Here is a 19,481-nt window from a genome sequence, read left to right as displayed (position 1 = left end):
TAGAGCGAAAAGGACTTTAATTCGTGACCACCCCCAACAAATTGAAAAATCCACCCAAAACCTAAAAAAATTGAAATTTTTATATGAAAAACTTCTTTTGCCCATATCTCATTAAATATGCGTCCTAGAGCGAAAAGGACTTTAATTCGTGACCACCCCCAAAAAATTGAAAAATCCACCAAAAACGTAAAAAAATTGAAATTTTTATATGAAAAACTTCTTTTGCCCATATCTCCTTAAATATGCGTCCTAGAGCGAAAAGGACTTTAATTCGTGACCACCCACAAAAAGTTAAAAAATCCACCCAAAACCTAAAAAAATTGAAATTTGTATATGAAAATCTTCTTTTGCCCATATCTCCTTAAATATGCGTCCTAGAGCGAAAAGGACTTTAATTCGTGACCACCCCCAAAAAATTGAAAAATCCACCCAAAACCTAAAAAAATTGAAATTTTTATATGAAAAACTTCTTTTGCCCATATCTCCTTAAATATGCGTCCTAGAGCGAAAAGGACTTTAATTCGTGACCACCCCCAAAAAATTGAAAAATCCACCCAAAACCTAAAAAAATTGAAATTTTTATATGAAAAACTTCTTTTGCCCATATCTCCTTAAATATGCGTCCTAGAGCGAAAAGGACTTTAATTCGTGACCACCCCCAAAAAATTGAAAAATTCACCCAAAACCTAAAAAAATTGAAATTTTTATATGAAAAACTTTTTTGCCCATATCTCCTAAACTAAGCGTCCTAGAGCGAAAAGGACTTTAATTCGTCACCACCCCCAAAAAATTGAAATTTTTATATGAAAAACTTCTTTTGCCCATATCTCCTTAAATATGCGTCCTAGAGCGAAAAGGACTTTAATTCGTGACCACCCCCAAAAAATTGAAAAATCCACCCAAAACCTAAAAAAAAATGAAATTTTTATATGAAAACCTTCTTTTGCCCATATCTCCTTAAATATGCGTCCTAGAGCGAAAAGGACTTTAATTCGTGACCACCCCAAAAAAATTGAAAAATCCACCCAAAACCTAAAAAAATTGAAATTTGTATATGAAAAACTTCTTTTGCCCATATCTCCTTAAATATGCGTCCTAGAGCGAAAAGGACTTTAATTCGTGACCACCCCCAAAAAATCGAAAAATTCACCCAAAACCTAAAAAAATGAAATTTTTATATGAAAAACTTCTTTTGCCCATATCTCCTTAAATATGCGTCCTAGAGCGAAAAGGACTTTAATTCGTGACCACCCCCAAAAAATTGAAAAATTCACCCAAAACCTAAAAAAATTGAAATTTTTATATGAAAAACTTCTTTTGCCCATATCTCCTTAAATATGCGTCCTAGAGCGAAAAGGACTTTAATTCGTGACCACCCACAAAAAATTGAAAAATCCACCCAAAACCTAAAAAATTGAAATTTTTATATGAAAAACTTCTTTTGCCCATATCTCCTTAAATATGCGTTCTAGAGCGAAAAGGACTTTAATTCGTGACCACCCCCAAAAAATTGAAAAATCCACCCAAAACCTAAAAAAATTGACATTTTTATATGAAAAACTTCTTTTGCCCATATCTCCTAAACTAAGCGTCCTAGAGCGAAAAGGACTTTAATTCGTGACCACCCCCAAAAAATTGAAAAATCCACCCAAAACCTAAAAAAATTGAAATTTTTATATGTAAAACTTCTTTTGCCCATATCTCCTTAAATATGCGTCCTAGAGCGAAAAGGACTTTAATTCGTGACCACCCTAAAAAATTGAAAAATCCACCCAAAACCTAAAAAAATTGAAATTTTTATATGAAAAACTTCTTTTGCCCATATCTCCTTAAATATGCGTCCTAGAGCGAAAAGGACTTTAATTCGTGACCACCACAAAAAAATTGAAAAATTCACCCAAAACCTAAAAAATTGAAATTTTTATATGAAAAACTTCTTTTGCCCATATCTCCTTAAATATGCGTTCTAGAGCGAAAAGGACTTTAATTCGTGACCACCCCCAAAAAATTGAAAAATCCACCCAAAACCTAAAAAAATTGACATTTTTATATGAAAAACTTCTTTTGCCCATATCTCCTAAACTAAGCGTCCTAGAGCGAAAAGGACTTTAATTCGTGACCACCCCAAAAAAATTGAAAAATCCACCCAAAACCTAAAAAAATTGAAATTTTTATATGAAAAACTTCTTTTGCCCATATCTCCTTAAATATGCGTCCTAGAGCGAAAAGGACTTTAATTCGTGACCACCCTAAAAAATTGAAAAATCCACCCAAAACCTAAAAAAATTGAAATTTTTATATGAAAAACTTCTTTTGCCCATATCTCCTTAAATATGCGTCCTAGAGCGAAAAGGACTTTAATTCGTGACCACCACAAAAAAATTGAAAAATTCACCCAAAACCTAAAAAAATTGAAATTTTTGTATGAAAAACTTCTTTTGCCCATATCTCCTTAAATATGCGTCCTAGAGCGAAAAGGACTTTAATTCGTGACCACCCCCAAAAAATTGAAAAATTCAACCAAAACCTAAAAAAAATGAAATTTTTATATGAAAAACTTCTTTTGCCCATATCTCCTAAACTAAGCGTCCTAGAGCGAAAAGGACTTTAATTCGTGACCACCCCCAAAAAATTGAAAAATTCACCCAAAACCTAAAATAATTGAAATTTTTATATGAAAAACTTCTTTCACCCATATCTCCTTAAATATGCGAAAAAGACTTTAATTCGTGACCACCCCAAAAAATTGAAAAATCCACCCAAAACCTAAAAAAATTGAAATTTTTGTATGAAAAACTTCTTTTGCCCATATCTCCTTAAATATGCGTCCTAGAGCGAAAAGGAATTTAATTCGTGACCACCCCAAAAAATTGAAAAATCCACCCAAAACCTAAAAAAATTGAAATTTTTGTATGAAATACTTCTTTTGCCCATATCTCCTTAAATATGCGCCCTAGAGCGAAAAGGACTTTAATTCGTGACCACCTCCAAAAAATTGAAAAATTCACCCAAAACCTAAAAAAATTGAAATTTTTATATGAAAAACTTCTTTTGCCCATATCTCCTTAAATATGGTTCCTAGAGCGAAAAGGACTTTAATTCGTGACCACCCCCAAAAAATTGAAAAATCCACCCAAAACCTAAAAAAATTGAAATTTTTATATGAAAAACTTCTTTTGCCCATATCTCCTTAAATATGCGTCCTAGAGCGAAAAGGACTTTAATTCGTGACCACCCCCAAAAAATTGAAAAATCCACCCAAAACCTAAAAAATTGAAATTTTTATATGAAAAACTTCTTTTGCCCATATCTCCTTAAATATGCGTCCTAGAGCGAAAAGGACTTTAATTCGTGACCACCCCCAAAAAATTGAAAAATTCACCCAAAACCTAAAAAAAATTGAAATTTTTATATGAAAAACTTCTTTTGCCCATATCTCCTAAACTAAGCGTCCTAGAGCGAAAAGGACTTTAATTCGTGACCACCCCCAAAAAATTGAAATTTTTATATGAAAAACTTCTTTTGCCCATATCTCCTTAAATATGCGTCCTAGAGCGAAAAGGACTTTAATTCGTGACCACCCCCAAAAAATTGAAAAATCCACCCAAAACCTAAAAAAAAATGAAATTTTTATATGAAAACCTTCTTTTGCCCATATCTCCTTAAATATGCGTCCTAGAGCGAAAAGGACTTTAATTCGTGACCACCCCAAAAAAATTGAAAAATCCACCCAAAACCTAAAAAAATTGAAATTTGTATATGAAAAACTTCTTTTGCCCATATCTCCTTAAATATGCGTCCTAGAGCGAAAAGGACTTTAATTCGTGACCACCCCAAAAAATTGAAAAATCCACCCAAAACCTAAAAAATTGAAATTTTTATATGAAAAACTTCTTTTGCCCATATCTCCTTAAATATGCGTCCTAGAGCGAAAAGGACTTTAATTCGTGCCCACCCCCAAAAAATCGAAAAATTCACCCAAAACCTAAAAAAATGAAATTTTTATATGAAAAACTTCTTTTGCCCATATCTCCTAAACTAAGCGTCCTAGAGCGAAAAGGACTTTAATTCGTGACCACCCCCAAAAAATTGCAAAATTCACCCAAAACCTAAAATAATTGAAATTTTTATATGAAAAACTTCTTTTGCCCATATCTCCTTAAATATACGTCCTAGAGCGAAAAGGAATTTAATTCGTGACCACCCCAAAAAATTGAAAAATCCACCCAAAACCTAAAAAAATTGAAATTTTTGTATGAAATACTTCTTTTGCCCATATCTCCTTAAATATGCGTCCTAGAGCGAAAAGGACTTTAATTCGTGACCACCTCCAAAAAATTGAAAAATTCACCCAAAACCTAAAAAAATTGAAATTTTTATATGAAAAACTTCTTTTGCCCATATCTCCTTAAATATGCGTCCTAGAGCGAAAAGGACTTTAATTCGTGCCCACCCCCAAAAAATCGAAAAATTCACCCAAAACCTAAAAAAATGAAATTTTTATATGAAAAACTTCTTTTGCCCATATCTCCTAAACTAAGCGTCCTAGAGCGAAAAGGACTTTAATTCGTGACCACCCCCAAAAAATCGAAAAATTCACCCAAAACCTAAAAAAATGAAATTTTTATATGAAAAACTTCTTTTGCCCATATCTCCTTAAATATGCGTCCTAGAGCGAAAAGGACTTTAATTCGTGACCACCCCAAAAAATTGAAAAATCCACCCAAAACCTAAAAAATTGAAATTTTTATATGAAAAACTTCTTTTGCCCATATCTCCTTAAATATGCGTCCTAGAGCGAAAAGGACTTTAATTCGTGCCCACCCCCAAAAAATCGAAAAATTCACCCAAAACCTAAAAAAATGAAATTTTTATATGAAAAACTTCTTTTGCCCATATCTCCTAAACTAAGCGTCCTAGAGCGAAAAGGACTTTAATTCGTGACCACCCCCAAAAAATTGCAAAATTCACCCAAAACCTAAAATAATTGAAATTTTTATATGAAAAACTTCTTTTGCCCATATCTCCTTAAATATACGTCCTAGAGCGAAAAGGAATTTAATTCGTGACCACCCCAAAAAATTGAAAAATCCACCCAAAACCTAAAAAAATTGAAATTTTTGTATGAAATACTTCTTTTGCCCATATCTCCTTAAATATGCGTCCTAGAGCGAAAAGGACTTTAATTCGTGACCACCTCCAAAAAATTGAAAAATTCACCCAAAACCTAAAAAAATTGAAATTTTTATATGAAAAACTTCTTTTGCCCATATCTCCTTAAATATGCGTCCTAGAGCGAAAAGGACTTTAATTCGTGACCACCCCCAAAAAATTGAAAAATCCACCCAAAACCTAAAAAACTTGAAATTTTTATACGAAAAACTTCTTTTGCCCATATTTCCTAAACTAAACGTCCTAGAGCGAAAAGGACTTTAATTCGTGACCACCCCCAAAAAATTGAAAAATCCACCCAAAACCTAAAAAAATTGAAATTTTTGTATGAAAAACTTCTTTTGCCCATATCTCCTTAAATATGCGTCCTAGAGCGAAAAGGACTTTAATTCGTGACCACCCCCAAAAAATTGAAAAATTCAACCAAAACCTAAAAAAAATGAAATTTTTATATGAAAAACTTCTTTTGCCCATATCTCCTAAACTAAGCGTCCTAGAGCGAAAAGGACTTTAATTCGTGACCACCCCCAAAAAATTGAAAAATTCACCCAAAACCTAAAATAATTGAAATTTTTATATGAAAAACTTCTTTTGCCCATATCTCCTTAAATATGCGAAAAAGACTTTAATTCGTGACCACCCCAAAAAATTGAAAAATCCACCCAAAACCTAAAAAAATTGAAATTTTTGTATGAAATACTTCTTTTGCCCATATCTCCTTAAATATGCGTCCTAGAGCGAAAAGGACTTTAATTCGTGACCACCCCCAAAAAGTTGAAAAATCCACCCAAAACCTAAAAAAATTGAAATTTTTATATGAAAAACTTCTTTTGCCCATATCTCCTTAAATATGCGTCCTAGAGCGAAAAGGACTTTAATTCGTGACCACCCCCAAAAAATTGAAAAATCCACCCAAAACCTAAAAAAATTGAAATTTTTGTATGAAATACTTCTTTTGCCCATATCTCCTTAAATATGCGCCCTAGAGCGAAAAGGACTTTAATTCGTGACCACCTCCAAAAAATTGAAAAATTCACCCAAAACCTAAAAAAATTGAAATTTTTATATGAAAAACTTCTTTTGCCCATATCTCCTTAAATATGGTTCCTAGAGCGAAAAGGACTTTAATTCGTGACCACCCCCAAAAAATTGAAAAATCCACCCAAAACCTAAAAAAATTGAAATTTTTATATGAAAAACTTCTTTTGCCCATATCTCCTTAAATATGCGTCCTAGAGCGAAAAGGACTTTAATTCGTGACCACCCCCAAAAAATTGAAAAATCCACCCAAAACCTAAAAAAATTGAAATTTTTATATGAAAAACTTCTTTTGCCCATATCTCCTTAAATATGCGTCCTAGAGCGAAAAGGACTTTAATTCGTGACCACCCCCAAAAAATTGAAAAATTCACCCAAAACCTAAAAAAAATTGAAATTTTTATATGAAAAACTTCTTTTGCCCATATCTCCTAAACTAAGCGTCCTAGAGCGAAAAGGACTTTAATTCGTGACCACCCCCAAAAAATTGAAATTTTTATATGAAAAACTTCTTTTGCCCATATCTCCTTAAATATGCGTCCTAGAGCGAAAAGGACTTTAATTCGTGACCACCCCCAAAAAATTGAAAAATCCACCCAAAACCTAAAAAAAAATGAAATTTTTATATGAAAACCTTCTTTTGCCCATATCTCCTTAAATATGCGTCCTAGAGCGAAAAGGACTTTAATTCGTGACCACCCCAAAAAAATTGAAAAATCCACCCAAAACCTAAAAAAATTGAAATTTGTATATGAAAAACTTCTTTTGCCCATATCTCCTTAAATATGCGTCCTAGAGCGAAAAGGACTTTAATTCGTGACCACCCCCAAAAAATTGAAAAATTCACCCAAAACCTAAAAAAAATGAAATTTTTATATGAAAAACTTCTTTTGCCCATATCTCCTAAGCTAAGCGTTCTAGAGCGAAAAGGACTTTAATTCGTGACCACCCCCAAAAAATTGAAAAACTCACCCAAAACCTAAAAAAATTGAATTTTTTATATGAAAAACTTCTTTTGCCCATATCTCCTTAAATATGCGTCCTAGAGCGAAAAGGACTTTAATTCGTGACCACCCCAAAAAATTGAAAAATCCACCCAAAACCTAAAAAATTGAAATTTTTATATGAAAAACTTCTTTTGCCCATATCTCCTTAAATATGCGTCCTAGAGCGAAAAGGACTTTAATTCGTGACCACCCCCCAAAAATCGAAAAATTCACCCAAAACCTAAAAAAATGAAATTTTTATATGAAAAACTTCTTTTGCCCATATCTCCTAAACTAAGCGTCCTAGAGCGAAAAGGACTTTAATTCGTGACCACCCCCAAAAAATTGCAAAATTCACCCAAAACCTAAAATAATTGAAATTTTTATATGAAAAACTTCTTTTGCCCATATCTCCTTAAATATACGTCCTAGAGCGAAAAGGAATTTAATTCGTGACCACCCCAAAAAATTGAAAAATCCACCCAAAACCTAAAAAAATTGAAATTTTTGTATGAAATACTTCTTTTGCCCATATCTCCTTAAATATGCGTCCTAGAGCGAAAAGAACTTTAATTCGTGACCACCTCCAAAAAATTGAAAAATTCACCCAAAACCTAAAAAAATTGAAATTTTTATATGAAAAACTTCTTTTGCCCATATCTCCTTAAATATGCGTCCTAGAGCGAAAAGGACTTTAATTCGTGACCACCCCCAAAAAATTGAAAAATCCACCCAAAACCTAAAAAAATTGAAATTTTTATACGAAAAACTTCTTTTGCCCATATTTCCTAAACTAAACGTCCTAGAGCGAAAAGGACTTTAATTCGTGACCACCCCCAAAAAATTGAAAAATCCACCCAAAACCTAAAAAAATTGAAATTTTTATATGAAAAACTACTTTTGCCCATATCTCATTAAATATGCGTCCTAGAGCGAAAAGGACTTTAATTCGTGACCACCCCCAAAAAATTGAAAAATCCACCAAAAACGTAAAAAAATTGAAATTTTTATATGAAAAACTTCTTTTGCCCATATCTCCTTAAATATGCGTCCTAGAGCGAAAAGGACTTTAATTCGTGACCACCTACAAAAAGTTGAAAAATCCACCCAAAACCTAAAAAAATTGAAATTTGTATATGAAAATCTTCTTTTGCCCATATCTCCTTAAATATGCGTCCTAGAGCGAAAAGGACTTTAATTCGTGACCACCCCCAAAAAATTGAAAAATCCACCCAAAACCTAAAAAAATTGAAATTTTTATATGAAAAACTTCTTTTGCCCATATCTCCTTAAATATGCGTCCTAGAGCGAAAAGGACTTTAATTCGTGACCACCCCCAAAAAATTGAAAAATCCACCCAAAACCTAAAAAAATTGAAATTTTTATATGAAAAACTTTTTTGCCCATATCTCCTTAAATATGCGTCCTAGAGCGAAAAGGACTTTAATTCGTGACCACCCCCAAAAAATTGAAAAATTCCCCCAAAACCTAAAAAAATTGAAATTTTTATATGAAAATCTTCTTTTGCCCATATCTCCTTAAATATGCGTCGTAGAGCGAAAAGGACTTTAATTCGTGACCACCCCCAAAAAATCGAAAAATTCACCCAAAACCTAAAAAAATGAAATTTTTATATGAAAAACTTCTTTTGCCCATATCTCCTAAACTAAGCGTCCTAGAGCGAAAAGGACTTTAATTCGTGACCACCCCCAAAAAATTGCAAAATTCACCCAAAACCTAAAATAATTGAAATTTTTATATGAAAAACTTCTTTTGCCCATATCTCCTTAAATATACGTCCTAGAGCGAAAAGGAATTTAATTCGTGACCACCCCAAAAAATTGAAAAATCCACCCAAAACCTAAAAAAATTGAAATTTTTGTATGAAATACTTCTTTTGCCCATATCTCCTTAAATATGCGTCCTAGAGCGAAAAGGACTTTAATTCGTGACCACCTCCAAAAAATTGAAAAATTCACCCAAAACCTAAAAAAATTGAAATTTTTATATGAAAAACTTCTTTTGCCCATATCTCCTTAAATATGCGTCCTAGAGCGAAAAGGACTTTAATTCGTGACCACCCCCAAAAAATTGAAAAATCCACCCAAAACCTAAAAAAATTGAAATTTTTATACGAAAAACTTCTTTTGCCCATATTTCCTAAACTAAACGTCCTAGAGCGAAAAGGACTTTAATTCGTGACCACCCCCAAAAAATTGAAAAATCCACCCAAAACCTAAAAAAATTGAAATTTTTATATGAAAAACTTCTTTTGCCCATATCTCCTTAAATATGCGTCCTAGAGCGAAAAGGACTTTAATTCGTGACCACCTACAAAAAGTTGAAAAATCCACCCAAAACCTAAAAAAATTGAAATTTGTATATGAAAATCTTCTTTTGCCCATATCTCCTTAAATATGCGTCCTAGAGCGAAAAGGACTTTAATTCGTGACCACCCCCAAAAAATTGAAAAATCCACCCAAAACCTAAAAAAATTGAAATTTTTATATGAAAAACTTCTTTTGCCCATATCTCCTTAAATATGCCTCCTAGAGCGAAAAGGACTTTAATTCGTGACCACCCCCAAAAAATTGAAAAATCCACCCAAAACCTAAAAAAATTTAAATTTTTATATGAAAAACTTTTTTGCCCATATCTCCTTAAATATGCGTCCTAGAGCGAAAAGGACTTTAATTCGTGACCACCCCCAAAAAATTGAAAAATTCACCCAAAACCTAAAAAAATTGAAATTTTTATATGAAAATCTTCTTTTGCCCATATCTCCTTAAATATGCGTCGTAGAGCGAAAAGGACTTTAATTCGTGACCACCCCCAAAAAATCGAAAAATTCACCCAAAACCTAAAAAAATGAAATTTTTATATGAAAAACTTCTTTTGCCCATATCTCCTAAACTAAGCGTCCTAGAGCGAAAAGGACTTTAATTCGTGACCACCCCCAAAAAATTGCAAAATTCACCCAAAACCTAAAATAATTGAAATTTTTATATGAAAAACTTCTTTTGCCCATATCTCCTTAAATATGCGTCCTAGAGCGAAAAGGAATTTAATTCGTGACCACCCCAAAAAATTGAAAAATCCACCCAAAACCTAAAAAAATTGAAATTTTTGTATGAAATACTTCTTTTGCCCATATCTCCTTAAATATGCGTCCTAGAGCGAAAAGGACTTTAATTCGTGACCACCTCCAAAAAATTGAAAAATTCACCCAAAACCTAAAAAAATTGAAATTTTTATATGAAAAACTTCTTTTGCCCATATCTCCTTAAATATGCGTCCTAGAGCGAAAAGGACTTTAATTCGTGACCACCCCCAAAAAATTGAAAAATCCACCCAAAACCTAAAAAAATTGAAATTTTTATACGAAAAACTTCTTTTGCCCATATTTCCTAAACTAAACGTCCTAGAGCGAAAAGGACTTTAATTCGTGACCACCCCCAAAAAATTGAAAAATCCACCCAAAACCTAAAAAAATTGAAATTTTTATATGAAAAACTTCTTTTGCCCATATCTCATTAAATATGCGTCCTAGAGCGAAAAGGACTTTAATTCGTGACCACCCCCAAAAAATTGAAAAATCCACCAAAAACGTAAAAAAATTGAAATTTTTATATGAAAAACTTCTTTTGCCCATATCTCCTTAAATATGCGTCCTAGAGCGAAAAGGACTTTAATTCGTGACCACCCACAAAAAGTTGAAAAATCCACCCAAAACCTAAAAAAATTGAAATTTGTATATGAAAATCTTCTTTTGCCCATATCTCCTTAAATATGCGTCCTAGAGCGAAAAGGACTTTAATTCGTGACCACCCCCAAAAAATTGAAAAATCCACCCAAAACCTAAAAAAATTGAAATTTTTATATGAAAAACTTCTTTTGCCCATATCTCCTTAAATATGCGTCCTAGAGCGAAAAGGACTTTAATTCGTGACCACCCCCAAAAAATTGAAAAATCCACCCAAAACCTAAAAAAATTGAAATTTTTATATGAAAAACTTTTTTGCCCATATCTCCTTAAATATGCGTCCTAGAGCGAAAAGGACTTTAATTCGTGACTGATAGCTTTTGATAGTTTTAAATGTTTTATTGAGACTAACTAAAAATATGTACAAAGCATTGGAATATATAAATCATGGCTACTAAGACTAAAATGGGAAATCAAAAGTAAAGTACATTTAAACATTCATGTTGCCAAGTATATACATACACATATTCTTAACATTCTAACACTCCTCCTCAACATGGATGTTATAACAAATGAATAAACAAACAAAAAAAAAATACTTAAGATATTCCAATTAAATTTACAAAATGATTATGTTTTGTCCGACTTAGATTCTTGGTTAAAATATCGGCCACCATATCTTCAGTCGGGCAATATTTGAGTTCAACTTCCTTGTTTCGAATGACTTCACGGACGTGATGGAATTTTACATCTATATGTTTGGAGCGATTATGGAAAACAGGATTTTCTGCTAATTTTCCAGCGCCTTGATTATCGAAATTTAAAATTACTGCTTCCCCAGAATCATAACCAATTTCTGCCATCAATCGCTTCAAATATGTTGCTTCTCTTGCAGCATTTGACATCGCCATGTATTCGGCTTCAGTGCTACTTAGTGCTATGGTCTTTTGTTTCTTGCTCTCCCAAGATACGGCACATCCGTTCACGAAAAATATATATCCTGTTGTTGATTTCCTGTCTGTTGTATCGCTTGCCCAGTCTGCATCTGCGTAACCTTGAATTCCTTTCTGACCAGCTTTAAATATTAACTTGTAGTTTTTGGTTCCTGCTAGGTATCGGAGAATATTCTTGACAGCATTTAAATGCTCCACATGAGGATCCACATTTCTTTGGGCAAGTTTGTTGACAGAATGCTGAATATCAGGACGTGTTGTAATCGAAAGATAAGTCAAAGCCCCAATAATCGATTGGTACTCATGTTGATTTGTCTTCTTGCAATTTTTGTTACATCCTGATTGATATCCACAATTTAAAGGTATATAAGAAGGTTTACAGTCGCTCATACCACATTGTTCTAGGATATCTTTTATGTACTGTACTTGACTTAATTTTATAGGACCTGTCGGGGTATCTCTTTCTACCTCCATACCAAGAAAATGTTGCAATTTTCCCTTGTCACTTATGTCGAAATATTCTGCAATATTTGATTTCACCCTCAAGATTTCTTCTTCATTTTTGCATGCAATAATAATGTCATCCACATATACAGCAATTAAAACGGTTTCTCCGTTATCCTTCTTGTACAAGCATGGCTCACTTTCACAAGGAATAAATCCTAATCCTTTTAAAACTGAATCCAATTTATTATTCCATGCTCTACCAGACTGTTTCAGTCCATATATTGATTTTTTTAGCTTAAGAACTTTCTCGTTATCACTACTAAATCCTTCTGGCTGCTGCATATATACATCTTCCTGCAAATCGCTATTCAAATAAGCAGTGCTTACATCAATTTGATGTAAATGCATCTTTTCTTCTGCTGCAATAGCTAAAAGCATTCGTATAGTTGCGTATCTTACTACCGGTGAAAAGGTTTCTTTATAGTCTAATCCATACCGTTGACTACAACCTTTTGCTACCAAACGAGCTTTATACCTCTCGATATGTCCATGTTTATCCCGTTTAACTGCAAAAACCCATCTGCAACCTATAGCTTTACATTTTGGCGGCAAATCAACGACATCCCAGGTCTTGTTTTTCTGCAAGGCTTTGTATTCCGTTTTCATAGCTTCTTGCCAATTTGCAGATTTTTCACTTTCTAAAGCTTCTCGGAATGATTGAGGAATATTTTCGGATACTATTTTGTTTAATTTATTATAAACCTTTTTTGGTCTACCTGGTTTTCCAGACCTAATAATTTTTGGCCTACCGGGTCCAATTTTAACATGTTCATTACCTTCTGAACTGGAGTTATCATCTGCTGTATTAAAATTTTCCTCTCCACAACTGTCACTTCTAATTGCTCGTATTTCATTATTTCCACTTGTATTCGAATTTTCGTTTTCATCTCTTTCAATGTCAATTTCGTATTGATTTGCTTGCCATTGATCCAAATATAGCGTAAGACAATCCTTCTGAGGTAATACTTTTTCCTCAACATTAAATCTATTTTCATCGAAAATAACATCTCTGCTTTCTATTACCTTTTTATTCTCTTTATCATACAATCTATATGCCTTTGAAACTAACGAATATCCCACCATAATATATTCTTTTCCTCTCTTGTCAAATTTGGCTTTCTGGGATTTATTCAAAGCTACGCAATAGCACCCAAAAGTTCGCAAATGTTTCACATTGGGTTTCTTATCGTGCCATATTTCATATGGTGTTTTGTTCATTAATTGCTTGCTTGGGCTTCGATTTCTTAAATATGCGGCGGTCATTATAGCTTCAGCCCACAGAGAGTTTTGTACACCTGCATGTATCATCATGGTCCTTGCCATTTCTACTAAAGTTCTATTGGCACGTTCTGCCATTCCATTTTGTTGCGGTGTATACGGAACAGTAAGTTGTCTAACAATGCCACAATTCTTTAAATAATTGTCAAAATCCGTATTTATGTACTCTCTTCCGTTGTCACTACGAAGGATCTTAATTTTCCTACCAGTTTGATTCTCAACTAGTTTCTGGAATTCTTTAAATTTTGGAAATACTTCATTTTTTGACTTTAAAAAATAAACAAAAATTCTATGAGATTTTTCATCAATAAAAGTCAAAAAATATCTTGAACCTCCTACAGATGGAATGTTTATCGGGCCACAAACTTCGCTATGGATGACTTCTAGTATTTCCTTTGCCGATGTATTGGTATCTTTCGGAAACGGAAGTGTGTGTATCTTACCAAGCATACAGCTCGAACATTTTTCGTTTCCTGAATGACCATTTATCTCCATTCCATGCACCATTTCTTTCGTAGATAAATCCATCAAACTTTTATGATTTAAATGGCCATAACGGTTATGCCAAATATCTGCTGTAATCATAAATAATTTTTCCATCCAGTTTTCTAGAACAAACATATTGTCAGTTTTCGACGCTTTCATTACGATTTCATTATTTCTATTCTTAATAATTGCATTTGAGTTTGTGAAGATAGCCTTAAGCCCCTGATTTACGGCCTTACTTATTGAAACGAAGTTAGCTTGTAGATCCGGCGAATGCAATACATTTTTTAATCGAACATTAAAATCCTCGCATTTTAGCAAAACATCGCCAATCCCAATAGCATTCAGAAAATTATTTCCGGCAAGAGCAATTCGTTCGTTATATTTCTCATATGTAGCGAACATATTCCTGTCGTTGCACATGTGCGCAGTTGCACCACTATCAAGATACCACTTAGATTTTTCCAGCTTACCTGAATCCGCAACGGCTATCATTGAAAACGACTGATTTTTCTTGCTGTTCTCCTTGAACTTACAATCATTCGCGTAATGTCCGACTTGGCCACAGCAAAAACATTTACCTTGAAACTGCTTCTTCTTACCAGCATTCATATTCTTTCTAAAATTTTTGCTATTTTCTGAATTTTTCTCCTGCTTCTTGAAAGATTTTACGGCGAAAACCTGTTGTTCCGCACCTTCAATTTCTTGCACTTGGCTTCTTCTCTCTCCTTCTTCCATCAGTTTTTGCTTTAATGCTGAAAAACTAGGAAGGCTGTCTCTAGTTTCTATAGCAACCACGAAATTGTCATACTGCTTTGGAAGACTAGTCAGCAAAATGATTGTCAAGAGCTCCTCCTGAATCTCGATTCCGATTTCTGACAGCTTTTCCGACACTTCCACGAATTCATTTATGTGTTCAGCTATTGATCTGTTCTCCTTCATTGACAAATTCAACAGCTTTTTGTATAGGCCAACCTTTTGCAATGGCCCTTGGGGTTTATGGACGCTTTGAAGTTTTATCCATGCCTCATTCGATGTGGAACAATTTTTTACCAAATTCAGTTGTGTGGACTTAACGCTGAGACAAATTGTTGCCAGAGCTTTCTCATCTTCCATCTTCCACTTTTGAGTCTCACCAGCATCTTTACAGTTTTCGAGTTTCGTATCCCCTTTAACAATGCTCCATTGACCGCAATGTATAAGAACGCTCTTCATCTGGATACGCCAGCTCTCATAATTTCCTTCCTCGAGTTTTTCAATTTGACATATTGAATTCATTTTTCACAAATTATATTTTTTCACAAAATGTCAAACAATACAACTGGTGCCCATAACCTGATAGCTTTTGATAGTTTTAAATGTTTTATTGAGACTAACTAAAAATATGTACAAAGCATTGGAATATATAAATCATGGCTACTAAGACTAAAATGGGAAATCAAAAGTAAAGTACATTTAAACATTCATGTTGCCAAGTATATACATACACATATTCTTAACATTCTAACAGTGACCACCCCCAAAAAATTGAAAAATTCACCCAAAACCTAAAAAAATTGAAATTTTTTTATGAAAAACTTCTTTTGCCCATATCTCCTTAAATATGCGTCCTAGAGCGAAAAGGACTTTAATTCGCGACCACCCCCAAAAAATTGAAAAATTCACCCAAAACCTAAAAAAATTGAAATTTTTATATGAAAAACTTCTTTTGCCCATATCTCCTTAAATATGCTTCCTAGAGCGAAAACGACTTTAATTCGTGACCACCCACAAAAAATTGAAAAATCCACCCAAAACCTAAAAAATTGAAATTTTTATATGAAAAACTTCTTTTGCCCATATCTCCTTAAATATGCGTTCTAGAGCGAAAAGGACTTTAATTCGTGACCACCCCCAAAAAATTGAAAAATCCACCCAAAACCTAAAAAAATTGACATTTTTATATGAAAAACTTCTTTTGCCCATATCTCCTAAACTAAGCGTCCTAGAGCGAAAAGGACTTTAATTCGTGACCACCCCCAAAAAATTGAAAAATCCACCCAAAACCTAAAAAAATTGAAATTTTTATATGAAAAACTTCTTTTGCCCATATCTCCTTAAATATGCGTCCTAGAGCGAAAAGGACTTTAATTCGTGACCACCCTAAAAAATTGAAAAATCCACCCAAAACCTAAAAAAATTGAAATTTTTATATGAAAAACTTCTTTTGCCCATATCTCCTTAAATATGCGTCCTAGAGCGAAAAGGACTTTAATTCGTGACCACCCCCAAAAAATTGAAAAATTCACCCAAAACCTAAAAAAATTGAAATTTTTGTATGAAAAACTTCTTTTGCCCATATCTCCTTAAATATGCGTCCTAGAGCGAAAAGGACTTTAATTCGTGACCACCCCCAAAAAATTGAAAAATTCACCCAAAACCTAAAAAAAATGAAATTTTTATATGAAAAACTTCTTTTGCCCATATCTCCTAAACTAAGCGTCCTAGAGCGAAAAGGACTTTAATTCGTGACCACCCCCAAAAAATTGAAAAATTCACCCAAAACCTAAAATAATTGAAATTTTTATATGAAAAACTTCTTTTGCCCATATCTCCTTAAATATGCGAAAAAGACTTTAATTCGTGACCACCCCAAAAAATTGAAAAATCCACCCAAAACCTAAAAAAATTGAAATTTTTGTATGAAAAACTTCTTTTGCCCATATCTCCTTAAATATGCGTCCTAGAGCGAAAAGGAATTTAATTCGTGACCACCCCAAAAAATTGAAAAATCCACCCAAAACCTAAAAAAATTGAAATTTTTGTATGAAATACTTCTTTTGCCCATATCTCCTTAAATATGCGCCCTAGAGCGAAAAGGACTTTAATTCGTGACCACCTCCAAAAAATTGAAAAATTCACCCAAAACCTAAAAAAATTTAAATTTTTATATGAAAAACTTCTTTTGCCCATATCTCCTTAAATATGCGTCCTAGAGCGAAAAGGACTTTAATTCGTGACCACCCCCAAAAAATTGAAAAATCCACCCAAAACCTAAAAAAATTGAAATTTTTATACGAAAAACTTCTTTTGCCCATATTTCCTAAACTAAACGTCCTAGAGCGAAAAGGACTTTAATTCGTGACCACCCCCAAAAAATTGAAAAATCCACCCAAAACCTAAAAAAATTGAAATTTTTATATGAAAAACTTCTTTTGCCCATATCTCATTAAATATGCGTCCTAGAGCGAAAAGGACTTTAATTCGTGACCACCCCCAAAAAATTGAAAAATCCACCAAAAACGTAAAAAAATTGAAATTTTTATATGAAAAACTTCTGTTGCCCATATCTCCTTAAATATGCGTCCTAGATCGAAAAGGACTTTAATTCGTGACCACCCACAAAAAGTTGAAAAATCCACCCAAAACCTAAAAAAATTGAAATTTGTATATGAAAATCTTCTTTTGCCCATATCTCCTTAAATATGCGTCCTAGAGCGAAAAGGACTTTAATTCGTGACCACCCCCAAAAAATTGAAAAATCCACCCAAAACCTAAAAAAATTGAAATTTTTATATGAAAAACTTCTTTTGCCCATATCTCCTTAAATATGCGTCCTAGAGCGAAAAGGACTTTAATTCGTGACCACCCCCAAAAAATTGAAAAATCCACCCAAAACCTAAAAAAACTGAAATTTTTATATGAAAAACTTCTTTTGCCCATATCTCCTTAAATATGCGTCCTAGAGCGAAAAGGACTTTAATTCGTGACCACCCCCAAAAAATTGAAAAATTCACCCAAAACCTAAAAAAATTGAAATTTTTATATGAAAAACTTCTTTTGCCCATATCTCCTTAAATATGCGTCCTAGAGCGAAAAGGACTTTAATTCGTGACCACCCCCAAAAAATTGAAAAATTCACCCAAAACCTAAAAAAATTGAAATTTTTATATGAAAAACTTCTTTTGCCCATATCTCCTTAAATATGCGTCCTAGAGCGAAAAGGACTTTAATTCGTGACCACCCACAAAAAATTGAAAAATCCACCCAAAACCTAAAAAATTGAAATTTTTATATGAAAAACTTCTTTTGCCCATATCTCCTTAAATATGCGTTCTAGAGCGAAAAGGACTTTAATTCGTGACCACCCCCAAAAAATTGAAAAATCCACCCAAAACCTAAAAAAATTGAAATTTTTATATGAAAAACTTCTTTTGCCCATATCTCCTAAACTAAGCGTCCTAGAGCGAAAAGGACTTTAATTCGTGACCACCCCCAAAAAATTGAAAAATCCACCCAAAACCTAAAAAAATTGAAATTTTTATATGAAAAACTTCTTTTGCCCATATCTCCTTAAATATGCGTCCTAGAGCGAAAAGGACTTTAATTCGTGACCACCCACAAAAAATTGAAAAATCCACCCAAAACCTAAAAAATTGAAATTTTTATATGAAAAACTTCTTTTGCCCATATCTCCTTAAATATGCGTTCTAGAGCGAAAAGGACTTTAATTCGTGACCACCCCCAAAAAATTGAAAAATCCACCCAAAACCTAAAAAAATTGAAATTTTTATATGAAAAACTTCTTTTGCCCATATCTCCTAAACTAAGCGTCCTAGAGCGAAAAGGACTTTAATTCGTGACCACCCTAAAAAATTGAAAAATCCACCCAAAACCTAAAAAAATTGAAATTTTTATATGAAAAACTTCTTTTGCCCATATCTCCTTAAATATGCGTCCTAGAGCGAAAAGGACTTTAATTCGTGACCACCCCCAAAAAATTGAAAAATTCACCCAAAACCTAAAAAAAATGAAATTTTTATATGAAAAACTTCTTTTGCCCATATCTCCTTAAATATGCGTCCTAGAGCGAAAAAGACTTTAATTCGTGACCACCCCAAAAAATTGAAAAATCCGCCCAAAACCTAAAAAAATTGAAATTTTTGTATGAAAAACTTCTTTTGCCCATATCTCCTTAAATATGCGTCCTAGAGCGAAAAGGACTTTAATTCGTGACCACCCCCAAAAAATTGAAAAATTCACCCAAAACCTAAAAAAATTGAAATTTTTATATGAAAAACTTCTTTTGCCCATATCTCCTAAACTAAGCGTCCTAGAGCGAAAAGGACTTTAATTCGTGACCACCCCCAAAAAATTGAAAAATTCACCCAAAACTTCAAAAAAGTTGACCACCCCCAAAAAATTGAAAAATCCACCCAAAACCTAAAAAATTGAAATTTTTATATGAAAAACTTCTTTTGCCCATATCTCCTTAAATATGCGTCCTAGAGCGAAAAGGACTTTAATTCGTGACCACCCCAAAAAAATTGAAAAATCCACCCAAAACCTAAAAAAATTGAAATTTTTATATGAAAAACT

Source organism: Haematobia irritans, chromosome 1, assembly GCF_050003625.1.
Source record: "Haematobia irritans isolate KBUSLIRL chromosome 1, ASM5000362v1, whole genome shotgun sequence".
Lineage (NCBI taxonomy): Eukaryota > Metazoa > Arthropoda > Insecta > Diptera > Muscidae > Haematobia > Haematobia irritans.
Note: the sequence above shows the minus strand (reverse complement) of the source record.